General features: G+C 42.4%; 1 pseudogene; it reads left to right on the forward strand.

Moving 5' to 3' along the window:
- Nucleotides 1-1,004: 1,004 nt before the first annotated feature.
- LOC110134810 (TATA-box-binding protein pseudogene) lies at nt 1,005-2,019 on the forward strand (annotated as a pseudogene).
- Nucleotides 2,020-21,801: the final 19,782 nt, after the last annotated feature.

Here is a 21,801-nt window from a genome sequence, read left to right on the forward strand (position 1 = left end):
TGGTCTGATAGGAAAGGGGGTAATGAGTGGTTTCTAGGCAGAAAAGGAGGGCATTGAAATGGGTGATCTCAAAGGTTCCCCTCCATTTGGGAGAATGGAGCTCAGCAGCAGGCTCTGCCACAAGGGGACCTCATCTCTCATCTGGAGCGGCCTGAACCCAGCACCTGTGAGTGCCTCCCCAGGCCTGCTTGTCTTGCCCTCCCAGGTCTCCCCACCACACTTCACTCCATTTCACTTCCCGCCCAAGGTTGCTGGCAAGGTGGGAGCAGGAAGTGAGCCCGAACGGCACCCCTCAGCTGGGCACAGCCCTGCAGCCTTGTTTTCATTGCGTTGCTGTCTTCCTGCCGGATGCAGGGTGCTGCAGGCCACCTCCTCCTCCATCACTAATTCATGTCAGCTACATCCCAGGGAGGCACACTGCCTACTGATGAGTGATGAGGAGTCTGGTGTGCTATAGTTCATGGGGTCACAAACAGTCGGACGCAACTGAGCAAATAACACACACACCACACTGCTTTGTATAATGTAACATTAAGTGGAGTTCTGAGGTTAAGAAATGGAAGGAAGTCCACTTGTATGCTTATTAGACTGCATTAGTGTATCCATATCCAGTCATTATGACCTTCCCTGAGTTTCAAAGGGCAGATGCAAAAAGTTGCTAATAAAGTGAGGTGCAGTCAAGAACCCACAAGAGGCAAGATTAAAGGGACCAGATAAACTCATCAAAAGTAGGAGACCACCCACCTGAGATGAGATTAAGGGAGTGCAAGCCCCGCCCACACACTGACCTTGTCAGACCCCACCAATATAAAAACCCTCAAGCTCTCGGGTTTGAGACTCACAGGTTCTCAAGGCAGAAGCCTGGCGCATCTCCCTTTGCGTGGCGAAGTAGTAGAGCTATTCTTTTCTACTTCACCCAAAACTCTTGTCTCCGGGATTTGATTCGACACGGATGTACAGAGGAGCTGAGCTTCCAGTAACAGAAGTCGGTTGCTGAGCAGACTGTGCTAGACTAGCTCCAGGAAAAGACTGAACGCTTTCCTAGGCAATCTCCAGTCTGAAGGTTTTGGTTCACCAAGAAGAAAGTGAACATCATGGATCGGAATGATAGCCTCTCTCCATTTGACCAGTATCTGGCCTCCCCTCAAGGTGCCATGAGTCCTGGAATCCCTGTCTTCAGTCCAACGATGCATTATGGCACAGGACTGACTCCGCAGCCAATTCAGAGCACCGACGGTCTGTCTGCTTTGGAGGAGGAGCAGCAGCAGGCGAAGGCGGCAACAGGTCAGCTTTCGACAACGTCCCAGCAGGCAACCCAGGAGGCCTCGGACCAGACACCACGGCTCTTCGACTCACAGCCTCTTATGACCACACCCTTGCTAGGTACCACTCCCCTGTATCCGTCCCCCGTGACTCCCATGACCCCCATGACTCCTGCAATGCCGGCCTCAGAGATCACTGAATTGGTGCCGCAGCTGCACAATATTGTATGCACAGTGAATCTTGGTTGTAAACTTGACCTAAAGAGCATTGCCCTTCTTGCTCGAAATGCTGAATATAATCCCAAGAGGTTTGCTGCTGTAATCATGAGAATAAGAGAGCCCCGGACCACTGCACTGTTCTTCAGTTCTGGGAAGATGGTGTGCACAGGAGGCAAGAGTGAAGAAGAGTCCAGACTAGCAGCAAGAAAATTTGCCAGGATCATACAGAAGTTGGGTTTTCCAGCTAAGTTCTTGGACTTCAAGATTCAGAACATGGTGGGGAGCTGTGATGTGAAGTTCTCCATAAGGTTAGAAGCCCTTGTGCTTAGCCACCGACAGTTCGCCAGTTATGAGCCAGAGTTATTTCCTGGTTTAGTCTACAGAATGATCAAACCGAGAATTGTTCTCCTTATTTTTGTTTCTGGAAAAGTTGTGTTAACAGGTGCTAAAGTCAGAAGAGAAATTAATGAAGCCTTTAATAACATCTACTCTATTCTAAAGGGTTTCAGGAAGACTTCATAATGGCTGTGCTCCTGCCTCCTCCACCCACTTGTTTTTTTTAAAAACCAATTGGTTTTGGTGTATTTGCTGTGCTGTAGATGGTCCCATGTAGTAAGAGGTTGGACTTGAGGTTGTAAATCACAGTTCCAACTGAAGATCTCCTGCACATGTACCCCATAAGGATGCCAAGAAGGGATATTATTTCTGCAGGAAGAACACCAAAAGTGTTATTGTAAGTTGTTGAAACTGTGTTACTAATCAGGCAGTAATGTCTATTTATAATCTAGATTTTATACATTTCATGCTTTTTAAAAAAGGTTTTTAAAAATTCTTTTATTGATTGATTTTTGGCTGTGCTGGGTCTTTGTTGTTGTGCACAGGCTTTCTCAAGTTGTGGTGTGTGGGCTTCTCCTTGCCGTGGCTTCTCTTGGTTCAGAGCATGGGTTACTCAAGCTCTGTGGTTTCAACTCACAAGCTTAGTTGCCCTGAGACATATGTGGAATCTTCCTGAATTATGGATCACTCCTGTGCCTTGGCAGATTCTTAATCACTGGACCACCAGAGAAGTCCACTTGCTGCTTTTGACAAGTTGGCTTAAGGGATAAAACTTTGTGTTAAAGCCACCTCAACAACTGATTAGACTTTATTTAGTTTAATTTCTTCCCCATAATCCAGAGTTTTGTTGTTTTGTTTTTCTACCGGGAAAAGAAAAATCTGTTTTGAGAGGTGTTGTTTTCTAATTGGTAACTCTTAAGGATTATTTTTCTACCAGACACATTCACCTTTTCAGTATTTCAGGACAAAAAAGAATGTTTGCATTCATATTAATGAATGCAAATAGCTGCACATATTTCTTCCTTAAGAGTACTCTGTAGAATAAATGCTGTTTATAAAAGTGTTAAGAAACAAACCAAACAAAAGCCCAAAAGCCCAAAATGGAGTTCCTTGGGCTAAGCCCTATTGTGATTAGTTTAGGCCCCTCCCAGGAGTAGAATTTTAAACCAATCAATCTAGAATTACCTGATCAACTCCTGTGATGTAATCTGCCTAAAACCCCCTGCCTTTCTCTAAGGGAGGTGACCTTGCCTAAAATAATCCAATCTTAACTTCCTCTTCCCATCTTCCTTCTGTCTATGAAACCTTCCATTTTGTTCAGGTCCTCAGAGTTCTTTACTATTTGTTAGAAGGGATAACTGCCAGACTATCAAATAAAGCCAATTAGATCTTCCAGTTTACTCAGTTGAATTTTGTTTTTTAATGTAACAAAAGCAGCACTGCAGAACAGTGAGGAAGATAGATTTTTCAATAAATGTTGTTGAAAAAATATAATATCTGCAAGGGAGAACTAATGACATAGAATGCCTGCCTCGAAGCTTGGACAAAAATCAATTCTAATTGAATCATGTATCCATGAAGCTTTTTATAAGACATCCTGTGAGAATATATCTTTATGATCTATGGCAATGGTTTTCAGTCTGGGCCAATAATGCTCCCCAGGAGATATTTGACAATGTCTGGAAACTTTTTTTTGGTTGTTAAAACTGGGGGGTAGGGACTTCCTGGTGGTCCAGGGAAGTTAGTTACATAGAACTGAGTGAACTGGTAAATATGGTTATAATTTTTATGGCTTCTATCTAAAAAATTACTGGTTTAAATTTGTGTTTTCCAAGAGTAAGGAAAATCTCCCCCTTAAACTAACTATGACTTACAATAATTTGGTAAATTATACCTTTGTAAGAAGAATTGAAACATTTATCTTTTTCTATTTGGTTGATCCTGCGAATGCTTGTCTCAAAGATTAAGCCATGCATAAGTTGTGCACAGCCTGGACAATGAAACTATGGATAGCTCATTAAATCAGTTATGACTCCTTTGGTTGCTTGACTATTGCAACTGGATTAAAACTAGTTATACTAATCATCGTTTTAATTTGTTTTTTGTTTTCAAACTGTTTGTGCTCTGTGCCTCCCTGCTGCACTTTGTCTTTGTCAGTGGTACTGGCTGCATTGCTTATATCTTGTCTAATTTATAAGACTGTTGTCTCGTGTAATACCCGATGTGTAACCAGGCCTCCAACAAAGCTTATATGACTAAAAATATAACATAAAATAAATGTAACAGTTTGACTCTAGGTATGGGAAGAAGCAACAAGGCAAAATGTCTGCTGGATCATAATTAGGCACAAGATCCAGAGAATCATTCATTATTGCTGGGATCTAATCCAAAATTTAGCACCTGGAGTGGCATATCAAGAGCTTTCACCCAAACTGGGATGAGCCTCCCAGCACCGTGAGACAAAATTTGGTCATGAAATGTCTCCCAAATATTGATCAAATTTCCAACCAAGACGGGAGAATGTGAGAAATGGAATACTTCCTGCCCTGTCAATCATCAGCAATTTCAGCCCTCCAATGTGAGTGGATGAGCCCTGAGAAAACAGAGGAAGGAGAATACCTGCCACTAAGCAGTCATCAGATTGCAGCCACTACCTGTGATGAACTCTGAGGAAATTCAGGATATGAAAATACAGGATACAGGCCCCAGATAGCTAAGGTACATATCAAGGAAATAATTTTAATGAGCCCTGACTCTTGCATCTTCCCATACATAGAAAAGTACATAATTCCTTAACTTGAGATGCTGCCTCCTACATTATATGTCCAATATTTCTAAGTCTACAGATGTAAAGTAGACACATTCCAAATAAGAATGGAAGAAGACAAATATCGACAACTGGAACACCGATAGCAGACACTCTTGGACGAATCCATCTGATAAAGCAGTTAGAAGAGTCATCACTACGTTTTCCCACAAGACTGTCGAATGGACATTGACAATGGGGAATTGTAGCAGGGAAGAGCCAATTCTGACTTCACAATGGATCTGTTTCTTTGACTTTAACCTTGTATTTGCTGCTTTTGTTATTATAATCATACATAATGGCTTGTGTCAGGGAATTGTGCCCCTCTACCTGACTGTTAAAGTGCCTTTGTTAGACTCTGACCCAGCCCACCTGTGAAACTGGCACCCATATCTGGATAAGATGGCTAATTTGAGACGTTAATCTGCTATCCTCTCAGTCAGCTGCCTTTCTGAATAAAGTCATATTATTTGCCTAAATACCTTGTCTCTCAGTTAATTGACCTGTCATGCAGTGATCAGGCTTAGACTCTGTAACATGCAGAGTTCCCAGGTTTGGAGAGCCTTTCTATCCCCCATTTCTTGTAGGTAAGTCTCCAGCCTCCATGGCCTTCATTGAGTTCCAAAAGGTGGATTTGAACAGTAGATAAATTAAAAGATGCTTGCTCCTTGGAAGAAAAGCTATGACCAACCTAGACAGCATATTAAAAAGCAGAGACATTACTTTGCCAACAAAGGTCCGCCTAGCCAAGGCTATGGTTTTTCCAGTAGTCATGTATGGTTGTGAGAATTGGACCATAAAGAAAGCTGAGCACTGAAGAATTAATGCTTTTGAACTGTGGTGTTGGAGAAGACTCTTGAGAGTCCCTTGGACTGCAAGGAGATCCAACCAGTCAATCCTAAAGGAAATCAGTCCTGAATATTCATTGGAAAGACTGATGTTGAAGCAGAAACTGTAATACTTTGGCCACCTGATGCAAAGAACTGACTCACTGGAAAAGACTCTGATGCTGGGAAAGATTGAAGGCAAGAGGAGAAGCGGGCAACAGAGGATGAGATGGTTGGATGGCATCACCAACTCAATAGACATGAGCTTGAGCAAGCTCCAGGGGTTGGTGATGGACAGGGAAGCCTGGTGTGCTGCAGTCCATGGGGTTGCAAAGAGCCAGACACAACTGAACGACTGAACTGAACAGAATCAAGGTAAAGAAAGTGAAAGTGAAAGTTGCTCAGTCGTGTCTGACTCTTTCCAACCCCATGGATTATACAGTCCATGGAATTCTCTAGGCCAGAATACTGGAGTGAGTAGCCTTTTCCTTCTCCAGGGGATCTTCCCAACCCAGGGATCAAACCCAGGTCTCCCACACTGCTGGTGGATTCTTTACTAACTAAGCCACAGGGGAAGCCCAAGAATACTGGAGTGGGTGGATATCCTATCCCTTCTCCAGCAGATCTTCCAGACCCAGGAATTGACCCAGGGTCTCCTGTGTTACAGGTAGATTCTTTATCAACTGAGCTATCGGGGAAACTTCAGCTTAAACTTCAACTTGAATGGCTGAAGTTGAACAGTTCTATGAAGACCTACAAGACCTTCTAGAACTAACACCCAAAAAAGATGCCCTTTTCATTATAAGGGACTGGAATGCAAAAGTAGGAAGTCACGACAAAGACTGGCTGAATGGATACAAAAACAAGACCCCTATATATGCTGTCTACAAGAGACCCATCTCAAAACAAGGGACATATACAGACTGAAAGTGAAGGGCTGGAAAAAAATATTTCATGTAAACGGAGACCAAAAGAAAGCAGGAGTCGCAATATTCATATCAGATAAAATAGACTTTAAAAATAAAGCCTGTGAAAAGAAACAAAGAAGGACACTACATAATGATCAAAGGATCAATCCAAGAAGAAGATATAACAATTATAAATATATATGCACCCAACATAGGAGCACCACAATATGTAAGGCAAATGCTAATGAGTATGAAAGGGGAAATTAACAATAACACAATAATAGAGGGAGATTTTAATACCCAACTCACACCTATGGATAGGTCAACTAAACAGCAAGGAAACACAAACTTTAAATGACACAATGGACCAGCTAGACCTAATTGATATCTATAGGACATTTCACCCCAAAACAATCAATTTCATCTTTTTCTCAAGTGCACACAGAACCTTCTCCAGAATAGATCACATCCTGGCCATAAATCTAGCCTTGGTAAATTCAAAAAAATTGAAATCATTCCAGTCATCTTTTCTGACCACAATGCAGTAAGATTAGATCTCAGTTACAGGAAAAATGCTGTTAAAAATTCAAACATATGGAGGCTAAATAACACACTTCTGAATAACCAACAAATCATAGAAGAAATCAAAAAAGAAATAAAAATATGCATAGAAATAAATGAAAATGAAAACACAACAACCCAAAACCTATGGGACACTGTAATAGCAGTGCTAAGGGGAAGGTTCATAGCATTACAGGCTTACCTCAAGAAACAAGAAAAAAGTCAAATAAACAACCTAACTCTACACTTAAAGCAACTAGAGAAGGAAGAAATGAAGAACCCTAGGGTTAGTAGAAAGAAAGAAATCTTAAAAATTGGGGCAGAAATAAATGCAAAAGAAACAAAAGAGACCATAGCAAAAATCAACTAAGCTAAAAGCTGGTTTTTTGAAAAGATAAACAAAATTGACAAACCGTTAGCAAGACTCATTAAGAAACAAAGGGAGAAGAACCAAATCGACAAAACTAGAAATGTAAATGGAGAGATCACAACAGACAACACTGAAATACAAAGGATCATAAGAGACTACTACCAGCAGCTCTATGCCAATAAAATGGACAACTTGGAAGAAATGGACAAATTCCTAGAAAAGTATAACTTTCCAAAACTGAACCAGGAAGAAATAGAAGATCTTAACAGACCCATCACAAGCATGGAAATCGAAACTGTAATCAGAAATCTTCCAGCAAACAAAAGCCCAGGATCAGATGGCTTCACAGCTGAATTCTACCAAAAATTTAGAGAAGCGCTAACACCTATCTTACTCAAACTCTTCCAGAAAATTGCAGAAGAAGGTAAACTTCCAAACTCATTCTATGAGGCCACCATCACCCTAATTCCAAAACCAGACAAAGATGCCACAAAAAAAGAAACCTACAGGCCAATATCACTGATGAACATAGATGCAAAAATCCTTAACAAAATTCTAGCAAACAGAATCCAACAACATATTAAAAAGATCATACATCATGACCAAGTGGGTTTTATCCCAGGAATGCAAGGATTCTTTAATATCTGCAAATCAATCAATGTAATACACCACATTAACAAATTGAAAGATAAAAACCATATGATTATCTCAATAGATGCAGAAAAAGCCTTTAACAAAATTCAACATCCATTTATGATAAAAAAAAAAAAAAACCTCTCCAGAAAGTAGGAATAGAAGAAACATATCTCAACATAATAAAAGCTATATATGACAAACCCACAGCAAACATTATCCTCAATGGTGAAAAATTGAAAGCATTTCCCCTAAAATCAGGAACAAGACAAGGGTGCCCAGTCTCACGACTACTATTCAACATAGTTTTGGAAGTGTTGGCCACAGCAATCAGAGCAGAAAAAGAAATAAAAGGAATCCAGATAGGAAAAGAAGAAGTAAAACTCTCACTGTTTGCAGGTGACATGATCCTCTACATAGAAAACCCTAAAGACTCTACCAGAAAATTACTAGAACTAATCAATGAATATAGTAAAGTTGCAGGATATAAAATTAACACACAGAAATCCCTTGCATTCCTATACACTAACAATGAGAAAACAGAAAGAGAAATTAAGGAAACAATACCATTCACCATTGCAACAAAAAGAATAAAATACTTAGAGGAGTGTATCTACCTAAAGAAACAAAAGACCTATACATAGAAAAATATAAAACACTGATGAAAGAAATCAAAGAGGACACAAATAGATGGAGAAATATACCGTGTACATGGATTGGAAGAATCAATATTGTGAAAATGAGTATACGACCCAAAGCAATCTATAGATTCAATGCAATCCCTATCAAGCTACCAACGGTATTCTTCACAGAAGTAGAACAAATAATTTCACAATTTGTATGGAAATACAAAAGACATAGAATAGCCAAAGTAATCTTGAGAAAGAAGAACGGAATTGGAGGAATCAACCTGCCTGACTTCAGACTCTACTACAAAGCCACAGTCATCAAGACAGTACGGTACTGGCAAAAAGACAGAAATATAGATCAATGGAACAGAATAGAAAGCCCAGAGATAAATCCATGTACCTTTATCTTCGACAAAGGAGGCAAGAATATAAAATGGAAAAAAGACAACCTCTTTAACAAGTGGTGCTGTGAAAAACTGGCCAACCACTTGTAAAAGAAAGAAACTATAACACTTTTTAACACCATACACAAAAATAAACTCAAAATGGGTTAAAAACCTAAGTCTAAGACCAGAAACTATAAAACTCCTAGAGGAGAACATAGGCAAAACACTCTCCAACATAAATCACAGCAAGATCCTCTATGACCCACCTCCCAGAATATTGGAAATAAAAGCAAAAATAAACAAATGGGACCTAATTAAACTTAAGAGCTTTTGCACAACAAATGAAACTATAAGCAAGGTGAAAAGGCAGCCTTCAGAATGGGAGAAAATAATAGCAAATGAAGCAACAGACAAAGGATTAATCTCAAAAATATACAAGCAACTCCTGAAGCTCAATTCCAGAAAAATAAATGACCCAATCAAAAAATGGGCCAAAGATCTAAACAGACATTTCTCCAAAGAAGACATACAGATGGCTAACAAACACATGAAAAGATGCTCAACATCACTCATTATCAGAGAAATGCAAATCAAAACCTCAGTGAGGTACCATTACACGCCAGTCAGGATGGCTGCTATCCAAAAGTCTACAAGCAATAAATGCTGGAGAGGGTGTGGAGAAAAGGGAATCCTCTTACACTGTTGGTGGGAATGCAAACTAGTACAGCCACTATGGAAAACAGTGTGGAGATTTCTTAAAAAACTGGAAATAGAACTGCCATATGACCCAGCAAAACCACTTCTGGGTATACACACTGAGGAAACCAGATCTGAAAGAGACACGTGTAACCCAATGTTCATCGCAGCACTGTTTATAATAGCCATAATATGGAGGCAGCCTAGATGCCCATCAGCAGACAAATGGATGAGGAAGCTGTGGTACATATACACCATGGACTATTACTCAGCCATTAAAAAGAATTCATTTGAATCAGTTCTAATGAGATGGATGAAACTGGAGCCCATTATACAGAGTGAAGTAAGCCAGAAAGATAAAGAACATTACAGCATACTAACACATATATGTGGAATTTAGAAAGATGGTAATGATAACCCTATATGCAAAACAGAAAAAGAGACACAGATGTACAGAACAGACTTTTGGACTCTGTGGGAGAAGGCAAGGGTGGAATGTTTTGAAAGAACAGCAGGTATATTATCTATAGTGAAACAGATCAGCAGCCCAGGTGGGATGCATGAGACAAGTGCTCGGGCCCGGTGCACTGGGAAGACCCAGAGGAATCGGGTGGAGAGGGAGGTGGGAGGGGGGACTGGGATGGGGAATACATGTAATTCCATGGCTGATTCACGTCAATGTACGACAAAACCCACTACAATATTGTAAAGTAATTAGCCTCCAACTAATAAAAATAAATGAAAAACAAAGGAGAAAAGGAAAGATATACCCATTTGAATGCAGAGTTCCAAAGAATAGCAAGGAGAGATAAGAAAGCCTTCTTCAGTGATCAATGCAAAGAAATAGAGGAGAACAATAGAATGGGAAAGACTAGAGATCTCTTCAAGAAAATTAGAGATACCAAGGGAACATTTCATGCAAAGATGGGCTCAATAAAGGACAGAAATGGTATGGACCTAACAGAAGCAGAAGATACTAAGAAGAGGTGGCAAGAATACACAGAAGAACTGTACAAAAAGATCTTCAGGACCCAGATAATCATGATGGTATACTCACTCACCTAGAGCCAGACATCCTGGAATGTGAAGTCAAGTGGGCCTTAGGAAGCATCACTATGAACAAAGCTAGTGGAGGTGATGGAATTCCAGTTGAGCTCTTCCAAATTCTAAAAGATGATGCTGTGAAAGTGCTGCACTCAATGTGTCAGCAAATTTGGAAAACTCAGCAGTGGCCACAGGACTGGAAAAGGTCCGTTTTCATTCCAATCCCAAAGAAAGGCAATGCCGGAGAATGCTCAAATTACTGCACAATTGCACTCATCTCACACGCTAGTAAACTAATGATCAAAATTCTCCAAGCCAGGCTTCAGCAATACGTGAACTATGAACTTCCAGATGTTCAGCTGGATTTAGAAAAGGCAGGGGAACCAGAGATCAAATTGCCAACATCTGCTGGATCATCAAAAAAGCAAGAGAGTTCCAGAAAAACATCTATTTCTGCTTTACTGACTATGACAAAGCCTTTGACTCTGTGGATCACAATAAACTGGAAAATTCTGAAAGAGATTAGAACTACAAGACCACCTGACCTGCTTCTTGAGAAATCTATATGCAGGTCAGGAAGCAACAGTTAGAACTGGACATGGAACAACAGACTGGTTCCAAATAGGAATAGGAGTATGTCAAGGCTGTATATTGTCACCCTGCTTATTTAACTTATATGCAGAGTACATCATGAGAAACGCTGGACTGGAGGAAGCACAAGCTGGAATCAAGACTGTCGGGAGAAATATCAATAACCTCAGATATGCAGATGACACCACCCTTATGGCAGAAGGTGAAGAGGAACTAAAAAGCCTCTTGATGAAAGTGAAAGAAAGTGAAAAGTTGGCTTAAAGCTCAACATTCAGAAACTTAAGATCATGGCATCTGGTCCCATCACTTCATGGGAAATAGATGGGGAAACAGTGGAGACAGTGTCAGACTTTATTTTGGGGGGCTCCAAAATCATTGCAGCTGGTGATTGCAGTCATGAAATTAAAAGACGCTTACTCCTTGGAAGGAAAGGTATGACCAACCTAGATAGCATATAAAAAGCAGAGACATTATTTTGTCAACAAAGATCTGTCTAGTCAAGGCTATGGTTTTTCCAGTGCTTATGTATGGATATGAGAGTTGGACTGTGAAGAAAGTTGAGCACCGAAGAATTGATGATTCTGAACTGTGGTGTTGGAGAAGACTCTTGAGAGTCCCTTGGACTACAAGGAGATCCAGCCAGTCCATCCTAAAGGAGATAAGTCCTGGGTGTTCATTGGAAGGACTGATGCTGACCCTGAAACTCCAATACTTTGGCCACCTCATGTGAAGAGTTGACTCATTGGAAAAGACCCTGATGCTGGGAGGGATTGGAGGCAGGAGGAGAAGTGGATGATGGAGGATGAGATGGCTGAATGGCATCACCAACTCGACGGAGATGAGTTTGGGTAAACTCCAAGAGTTGGTAATGGACGGGAGGCCTGGTGTGCTGCAGTCCATGGGGTCACAAAGAGAACAGGACTGAGTGACTGAACTGAACTGATCAGGGAAACACTTAATCAAGGGAGAAACAGCCAAAAAAACACCTGAGGCAAGATTAAAGGAACCAGACAAACACATCAAGATTAGGAAACCACCCACCTAAAATGAGATTAAGGGAGTACAAGCCCTGCTCACACCCTATTCTTGTCAGAGACCTCAGCTTTGACCTGCTGTTATAACAACCTTCAAGTTCTCTGGCACATAATTTTTCAAAGCATAAGCCTGATGTATCTCCCTTTCCCTGTCAAAGCAATAAAGCTATCTTTTTCTACTTTACCAAAACTCTGTCTCTGGGATTTGATTTGTTGTGTGTGCTCAATTGTTCAGTTGTGTCCAGCTCTTTGAGACTCTGTGCTCTGTAACCTACCAGGCTCCTCTATCCATGGTATTTTCCAGGCAAGAGTGCTGGAGTGGGTTGCCATTTCCTACTCCAGCGGATCTTCCCAACATATTTTGTATCTCTTGCATCTCCTGCATTGGCAGGCAGGTTCTTTACCACTGAGTCACCAGGGAAACACCAGTGCACTCAAGGCCAAGCTTAAAGATCCCGCATGTCACAACAAACATCCAGCGAAGATCCATGTGCTGCAATTCAGATAGCCAAAAATTAATTTAATTTAATTTAATTTATTTAATTAATTTAAAAGACTTGGGGTAGATGTTGCTATTGTCATCTAGCTGGTAAAGAACACGGATGTTGTCCAATGTTGTATAATGCACAGGACAACCTCTACATCAAAAAATTACCTAAACTGAAATGTCAGTAGTGCTGAGGTGGAGAAACTCTGGTCTAAGGTTAGGAAATCACATCTTAAATATGACACAAAAAAGTGCTGTTTAATTATTAACTTTAACAACATTAAAATTAAGAACTTCTGTCCATCAAAAGATACTGCCAACAGAATGAAGATGCAAGGCACAGAGTAGGAGATCTCATACACACAGACCCAGTGAAGACCTCACTTGAGAACTCCAGAAGATCCAAGTGGTCAATAGACATTAGGAAAGATACTCAGTTTCATTGTGAGCATGGAAATACTATTGATTCTAATCGTTGCAATTAAATGCAGAATTTAAAGTCAGACAATTCCAAGTATTAGAAAGAATGTAAAACACCCAAATGATTCTGGGAGGATTTAACCTCTTGATAGAACCTCTTGAAAAACTGTTTCTGATAAAAAACAGTGTCCCACAGATGGAACTGTGTCTGATAAAACTAAATGTGCCACACCATGTAGACTGTAATTGTAGACATTCCTCTACTGGGTATACAGGCTATGGGAATGCAGGCTGAAGTATACCTAGAGATGTATGTAAAAATATACATGACAATGTTGTTTAAAAATGGCCCTGGACTGGAAACCCTCATGATGCCCATGAATGGATAAATGAACTGTGGTTGTGTATGTATGTATATTTTCTTCATAGAATGGAATATCATACCACCATGAAAATGAGTGTACTGTGGTGAAATTCAGAACAAAAGAACTGTATGTGATATGATTCCATTTACATAAAGTTATAACCAAGAAAAAGGTATCATAGTTTGAGATTTATACTTGAGTGATAAACTATAAAGAGCAAGGATGAGATGACCATAAAAAATCACACAGCTGGGGAGTTAAGATTAAGAAAGAAAGGATCCAGGGCATGGCAGTGTTTTATTTACCAACCAAAACTGGAGTTTGATAAACTTTTCCTTTGTAATAAATCATCATCCTGTAGGTTTTTGTTCGTGCACATTTCTGCTTGTGTGCTATATTTTATGATTTGAGAATGGCTTGCTTTATTTTTAAAATATTTCAAACTAAACTCTTCAAACAGGATAGAATAGTAAGGTTTAGATTTGAGATTGTGTCCCAAGGTGATGAGCTTAAGTGTTCCTGAAAGAAAGAAAAAGTGAAAGTCTTCCATCCTGTCACTCTTTGTGACCCCAAGGACTATACAGTCCATGGAATTCTTCAGGCCAGAATACTGGAGTGCATAGCCTTTCCCTTCTCCAGGGGATACTCCAACCCAGGGATCAAACCCAGGTCTCCCTCATTGCAGGCAGATTCTTTACCAACTGAGCCACAAGGGAAGCCCTAAGTGTTCCTAAATCACCTTAAATGCTCTGATTGGATTTCTTTCTCCTGATAGCCTGGAGCTGTGAGATGGTGAGATTCTAAAACCTGAAATCCCCAGACAAAGAGGCGTGGCTTCCTGCTTCCCAGCTTCCCTGCTTCCAGGGTACCTGGCAGAGAAGTCTGTGCTGCAAACAAGTTGGGATTCTTCTCCTGGAGTTGAGTAAAACATACCCCTGTCTAGGGATCCCTTCCTGCCTCCCTCCCTCCCTTCCTTCCTTCTTTCCTTTTGAGGTACTAGACAGGCAAAACTCTGCTCTCTGTGGGCCCACAGGTCTTCTACTTACATGACCCCAAAGACTTGTAGGCTCGAGAAATAAGGGTTCCATCTGTGGAAATTTCTCTCAGTAAACTAGTGCATGCATGGTGGTGATTCCAGGTTAAAGGTGAGCCAAATGGGTTGCTTTTTTTTTTTTTTCACTCCTGTTTGATGGCTTTGGGTGTGCTAGCTGGGAGAGGTGGTGGCTTGAGGGGCAAACTGGAGGGTGGTGGGTGGGAAGCATGGCTGAGGCAGGTAGGACTCCTTGGATCTGGGCTTCCCAGGGCACCTGGAATTGTGGGGGCAAAGTATGGAGAGAAGCCAAGGCCCTTCTTCCCTCCCATATTCATTTAGCAAGTGTGATTAGGCATCTACCTTGGCCCAGGTGGCATGGTGGTAAAGAATCTGCCTGCCAGTGCATGAGAGACAAAAGACTTGGCTTCAATCACTGGATCAGAAAGATCCCATGGAGGAGAAAATGACAACCTGCTCCAGTATTCTTGCCTGGGAGAGTCCATAGATAGGGGGTCCTGGCGAGCAACAGTCTATGTGGTCACAAAATTCAAAGTTGGACACAACTGAGCGTGCATGCCCTTAGGTCAGCACAATTTGATATGAGACAGCAGTGAATAAGGAATCTCTGCTGGGTGAAATATTTCTTTTTCTTTTCAAATTTTTGTCATTGTTATTAGCTGCACTGAGTCTTCATTACTTTGCCCAGACTTTCTTTAGTTGCGGTGAAGAGGGGTTACTCTTCTTGCAGTTCATGGGCTTCTCGTTTCGGGGACTTCTCTCATTGCAGAGCACAGACTCTAGGGCACATGGGCTTAGTGGTTGTGGCTTTCATCCTTAGCTGCTCCATGGTATGCGAAATTTTCCTGGACCAGGGATGGAACTCGTGTCCCCTGCATTGGCAAGCAGATTCTCATCTACTGTGCCACCAGGGAAATCCTTTTAATTTAAAAAAGGGATTTTTTTTTTTAATTTTTTGGTCACTCTACTGTATGTGGGATCTTGGTTACCAAACCAGGGATCCAAACCACACCCCCTGCAGTGGGAGCACTTAAGCTTAACTACTGGATGGCCACAGAATTTCCTTGGTGAGGGATTTCTATTGGAGGGTGGTTAAGATGAAAAATAGACCAAATTTTTCAGTTTAAAAATGTATGTCAGATGCAGATGTATGTCAGATGCAGCATCCAGCATCACCCGGGGCTGCATTCAAAAATGCATCTCAGGCCCCACCCTAGACTCACTGGATCAGAATCAGCATTTTAACAACATCCGGAGCTACTGTCTTAGATACGTGCCCTGGAGAAAAATAAATCAGGGGACAGACCTAGGGTGTCCTGGGGTTGGGGGAGGGACAGTCAAAACTGAGAGAAGATAATATTCAAATTAAGGTTGAAAAAAAAAAGGAGAGTCTTCCCCTGGGATCCACAGTCCAAGAGCTTAAGTTAGAGGGTGCCCAAGCATCCTCTCTTGCAGGGAGAATGAAGGCTAGAAAGGAGGAACAAGAGGAGGGTTATCAGAGAGAAACCAGAAACTTCAGATAAGTGAGACTACCAATAGTGGCTGGGCTTTGTAGGCACCCTTGGGGGTTTGGGCTTCCTTCTTAGGAAAGAAGCGTACCCAAGGGATTTTGAGCAGAGGAGTGATGATTTGACCAGGATTGCTGCTGCTGTTAAGTCGTTTCAGTCGTGTTCGACTCTGCGTGACCCCATAGATGGCAGCCCACCAGGCTCCACCGTCCCTGGGATTCTCCAGGCAAGAACACTGGACTTGGTTGCCATTTCCTACTCCAATGCAGGAAAGTGAAAAGTGAAAGTGAAGCCGCTCAGTTGTGTCCTACTCTTAGCGACCCCATGGACTGCAGCCTACCAGGCTCCTCTGTCCATGGGATTTTCCAGGCAAGAGTACTGGAGCAGGGTGCCATTGCTTTCTGACCAGGATTACATACGTTCAAAGAATTATTTTGCAAGTGTTCTGCAAGATAACACGTTTGCAGGAGACTTAGAAAATACAGAACAAGGTTACATATAATTCCACCATATTATAATTGTTTTTTTTTTTTTGGTAGATAAGGTTTTAGGTTGGAGTTTCAACATCAAACTCTCAAAAATTAATATAATGAATATACAGATAAGTGGAAGGATATAGCAGTCATATTTTCATAATTTAAAAAATAAAAAGTTTAGACAAACAAAGATAATTATTCTGACTGCTGGTTTGGAAACAGACTCATCAAGCAGAAGCTAGAAGGCCAATTAAGAAGGGACAGTGAGGAGAAGGAAGTGGTAAGCCACTCGTGTATTCTTGCCTGGAAAATCCCATGGACAGAGGAGCCTGGTGGGCTACAGAGTCCATAGGGTCATAAAGAGTCAGGCATGACTTAGCAACTAACACTTTCATGCTCAGGATGGATTTTCTAGCTCCAAGTCACCCTTTGAGGAACTGCCTCATTTTGTACTGCTTTGTGTAAACATAAAGACTATTGTTTAAGACAACAACAACAAAGCTGTGATACAGCGGAGATATGGTCCCACCCCCTACAGGAACAGCTTCCATGCAAAGAAATGCTCCCTTCCTGGATGCTTTTTGTGTGTGTGTGTGGCTCCAATGGGGACCTCAGGCATGTGTGATCTTATCCCCTGACCAGGGATTGAACCCAGGCCCCCAGCATTAGAAGCAGGGGAGCCTTAACTACTGAACCACCAGGGAAGTCCCCAATCCTGCAGAGCAAGCAGGACTTGTGATGGTGCTGCCCAGTGAGGTAGGGAACAGCGAGTGTATCCTAGGGTTCCAGTCTGAACCATGGAAGGAATGACAGGAGTGGAGGGAGATGGAGAGCAGGGAGGCAGTTCGAGCTCCCCAAACTTCCTACAAGTTCCCTGGGAGAAAAGTGGACTGGAATCTCCATCTCCGGGAGTGAGAACAATGGGAAGGGGGAGGGAATGTTGTGAGCTCTGAGCAGAAGGAAATGTCTTCAAGGACTTGGTTTTAACCAGATGTGATATTATTATCTATTTAACAAATTTTGCTTCCTCCTCTATGGTGTAGCCAAATTTGTCTTAATATAGAGCATCCCAACTAAAAAAAGCCAGAGGACCAGAGATGAGGTGGAGTAGGCTGGAAAGGGATAACCTGGCAGACCATGAAGAAAGGGAGAAGCTGATGGGGGTTGGGGGTAGAGACCAGAGGGAGCATGGATTCTATAAAGGCTGGGAGGGTGGGGTGCAGAAACAGAAAGGCAGGCAGCAGTTGCAGCTGGTACTTGAGACTGAAGAGTAGGTAGAAGTCAGAAGTCAGACGTGGGTGGCCTGGGGACTTTTGTGTGTGTTTGTGTGCGTTCATGCTAGCTCAGTCAGTCCTGAGTGACTCTTTGTGACCCCAAGGACTGTAACCCACCAGGCTCCTCTGTCCGTGGGATTTTCTAGGCAAAAATTCTGGAGTGTGTTGCCACTTCCTTCTCCAGGGGATCTTCCTGACCCAGGGATCCAACCATGTCTCTCGAATCTCTTGCATTGGCAGGCAGGTTCTTTACCAGCTGAGTCATGGGAAAAAGGACAATCTTAGCACAGTAAGAAACAGAGGGACTTGGCTGGAGCAGACATCCGGTTGTCCTTTGGTCTGTGGGAATTGGTCCCAGGATGCCCCTGCCCCCATACTCAGGTCGCTTGTATAATGTGACTCAGGCTATGAATACAGTCTGGCTCTGGTATTTGGATTTCACATTTGTAGATATGGAGCATAGGGTGCCGGCTATAATCAGATTGACTTTAAAAAGATTTCTCTGGCTGCTTTTTCCTGGAGAAGGTTTCAGGGGTGGGTGAAAATGGATGGAGGTTGGTATGTGGCACTGGTGAAGAGACCAGGGTTAGACTGGGTAGGTGGTAGCCAGGAAGAAGGACTCTAAGTAGCTTCCAGGGGTGTGTAGTAGGTAAAATAGGCCAGGCTTGGCAGATCTCACAGTGCACACATTTTCTGTGTTTGACTATATCCAAGCCCTATGTAAGCAGGGCCTGCTTTCCCCAGCCCTGTCCCCTCCCACCCACCTCCCAGTGGACAGGTCTGGACCACACCCCTCTCTTACTAGTGCTTGTTAAGACTGTTTATGTTGCATATTTAGGAGGCGTGGTGGTGATGGTTTAGCCGCTAAGTGGTCTGACTGTTTTGTGACCCCCATAGACTGTAGCCCGCCAGGCTTCTTTGTCCTTCACTATTGACATAAGTCAACAGCATGAGTATGTGGCAGCCTGACTCCAGATCCACACTTGCCCAGAGTTGTAACCTGCCAAAAGGCTCTCAGATCCCACCTATGCCCTGGGGGGTGTGTGTGTTGGGGGCTAAGTCCTTTCAGGGACTTTGCATTCCACCCTCCTTGTGGCTCAGGCAGTAAAGAATGCAGACAACTTGGGTTTCTACAATTTCCTACAATACAGGAGACCTGGGTCCAATCCTTGGGTTAGGAAGATCCCCTGGAGAAGGGCATGGCCACCCACTCTAGTATTCTTGCCTGGAGAATTCCATAAACAGAGGAGCTTGGAGAACTACAGTCCCTGGTATCGCAGAGTTGGAAATGACTGAGCAACGAACACTTTCACTTTCATCCTTCCACAATGAGGAAATGACTGGATGGCTCTCTGAAATCACCTCACCAGAATCCAGAATCAGTTTGAACTCCCCACAAAAAAAAGCTGAACTCTCCTACAAATTCAAACCCCTCTCAAGTTCTATTTAGGGGAGGAAGTTTTCTTTCTGACCAAGAATGTTTCAGGAGCAGATCCTTCCCAAGGAGGAGGGCCTTAGCCTGGCAGCCCACCTCTGGGCCAGCACCCTGCTGCTGCTCAGCTGCACACTCTGTGGGATGCTATGGACCGTAGGCTGCCGGGCTCATCTGTCCATGGATTCTCCAGGCAAGAATACTGGAGTGGGTTGCCCTGCCCTTCTCCAGGGGATCTTCCTGGCAAAGAGACTGAACCTGCAGTCTCTTGCATCTCCTGCATGGGCGGGCAGGTTCTTTACCACCAGCGCCACTTGGCAGCACCCTACAGTGCCCCACGGACCCAGGCCGCTTGGTCAGTGTCTGCAGAACACTGCTGCTTTGGTGACCAAAGCTAAAAATTAGGAGGACCTAAATTTTCCGGCATCTGATTTTTTTAAAGCTAATTATATATATAATTTTTTTTTTTTAATATATAATTTTTTTTTAGCCGTGCTGGGTCTTGCTGTGCACAGGCTTCTCTCTAGTTGCTGCTGGAGGGCTCTCTAGTTGTAGGGTGTGGGCGTAGCTGCTGCATGGCATGTGGGACCGTAGTTCCACCACCAGGAATCAAACCTGCATTGGAAGGCAGGTTCTTAACCACTGGACCACCAGGGAAATCCCTGTTTGTTTTCTTAAAGAATCATGGTCCATGCCTGTTCTGTCACACCAAGAAGCTCCCATAAAGACAAGGTACAAACTTTGTGCATTGAAGTAGAAAATGAGTCTGAACACATTGTTTGGGAAGAAAAGCTGGGTTGCAAACCAGAATGCACAATCTGACCTCCTGCCTGTTTGATCAAAGTTTTAGTCCTCAGGAACACAGTAATATAGAGCATTCCTGGTGGCTCAGACAGTAAAGAATCTGCCTGCAATATGGGAGACCCAGGTTCAATCCCTTGAGAAGATCCCCTGGAGAAGAAAATGGCAACCCACTCCAGTATTCTTGCCTGGGAAATCTCATGGACAGAGGACTCTGGCAAGCCTCAGTCCATGGGCACCCCATAATAGTCATATGTCCAGTAGTTACCTCTGGAGAGAGAAATCAGCTCAGTTTTTTTAAAAGGAATTTTATTTATTTTTGTTTATGGCTTCGAGGGGTCTTCATTGCTGTGCTCGGGCTTCCTCTACTTGCAGTAAGTGGGGGCTACGCTTTGTTGCAGCGCATTGGCATCTCATTTGCAGTGACTTCTCTTGTTGCCGAGCACAGGCTCTAGAGCTCCAGTTTAGTGGTTGTGGCACACAGGTTTAGTTGCCCTTAGTTGCCCTGAGGCATGTGGGGTCTTCCCAGACCAGGGATCGATTCTTTACCACCCAAAATCCACTATTTGATTTTACAGTGTATATGGCTGGTGTGACTTTTTTTTTTTTTTTTTAACTTTTAGCACAAATAGGTGTTTATTTTAATTAACTAGAAAGACAAAACACTAACGTAAAATAGAGACAAAGTTCTCAGAATAGGCCACCAGTAACACATTAAATGCTGCTAGCCATCATTCCAGCTTCCTAATGAGAATAGTAATAGCTGATGGGCACTGACCTGTGTCTCTGCACCCATCACTCTTCTAGTCTTTATAACACCTAGAAGGTTGGTACCAATATTGGAGTAGTTAAGTGAGCAGGCTCTGGATCCTCTGCCTCGGTTCAATGTTTGGCTCTTCTACTTTCTGGCTGTGTGACCTTAAGTAAGTTATTTAAACTCTAACTCAGTTTCTCATTTGTAAAAAAAAAAAAAATAAAATAAAGAAAAGAAGAAGAATAGGTCTAGACTTTATCACAATAAGTAGAATCTTTCTCTGTTCTTTTATCCCACCTATGAGATCAAAACACAAATGTTTGAAAAGCTCTTTTATTTCTTTCTTGGCACATAACACAAGGACTAGCCAGTTCTGTTTTTGTAGAATTTACGAATAATTTATTTGCCTGATGTTTTCTCTGCTGTCTTAAAATGACTTGACTTTCTTTTTTTTTTTTTTTACCATACAAGTAGTATTATTTATGGCAAAAAAACACAAAGTACAAGTAAGAAAAACTGAAATCATCTATAATCTCTGAACCTAGTGATAACCACTGATAAATTTTAGACATTAATGATGTCTAAAATTCCCAGGGCTTCCCTGGTGGTTCAGTGGTAAAGAATCCACCTGTCAATGTAGGAGATACGGGTTCAATCCCTGGTATGGGAAGGTTCCACATGCCTCAGAGCAACTAAGCCTATGTGCCACAACTACTGAGCCTGTGCTATAGAGCCCGGGAGCTGCAAATACTAAGCCCAAGTACCTCCATTACTAAAGCTCAAGTACCCGAGAGCCCTCACTCCACAAGAGAAACCACTGCAGTGAGAAGCCCGTGCACCACAACGAATAGTAGCCCTCACTCGCTGCAACTAGAGAAAGCCCATACAGCAACAAAGACCCAGCACGGCCAAAAATTAGTAAATAATTTTT

The sequence above is a fragment of the Odocoileus virginianus genome, chromosome 2, assembly GCF_023699985.2.
Source record: "Odocoileus virginianus isolate 20LAN1187 ecotype Illinois chromosome 2, Ovbor_1.2, whole genome shotgun sequence".
Taxonomy (NCBI): domain Eukaryota; kingdom Metazoa; phylum Chordata; class Mammalia; order Artiodactyla; family Cervidae; genus Odocoileus; species Odocoileus virginianus.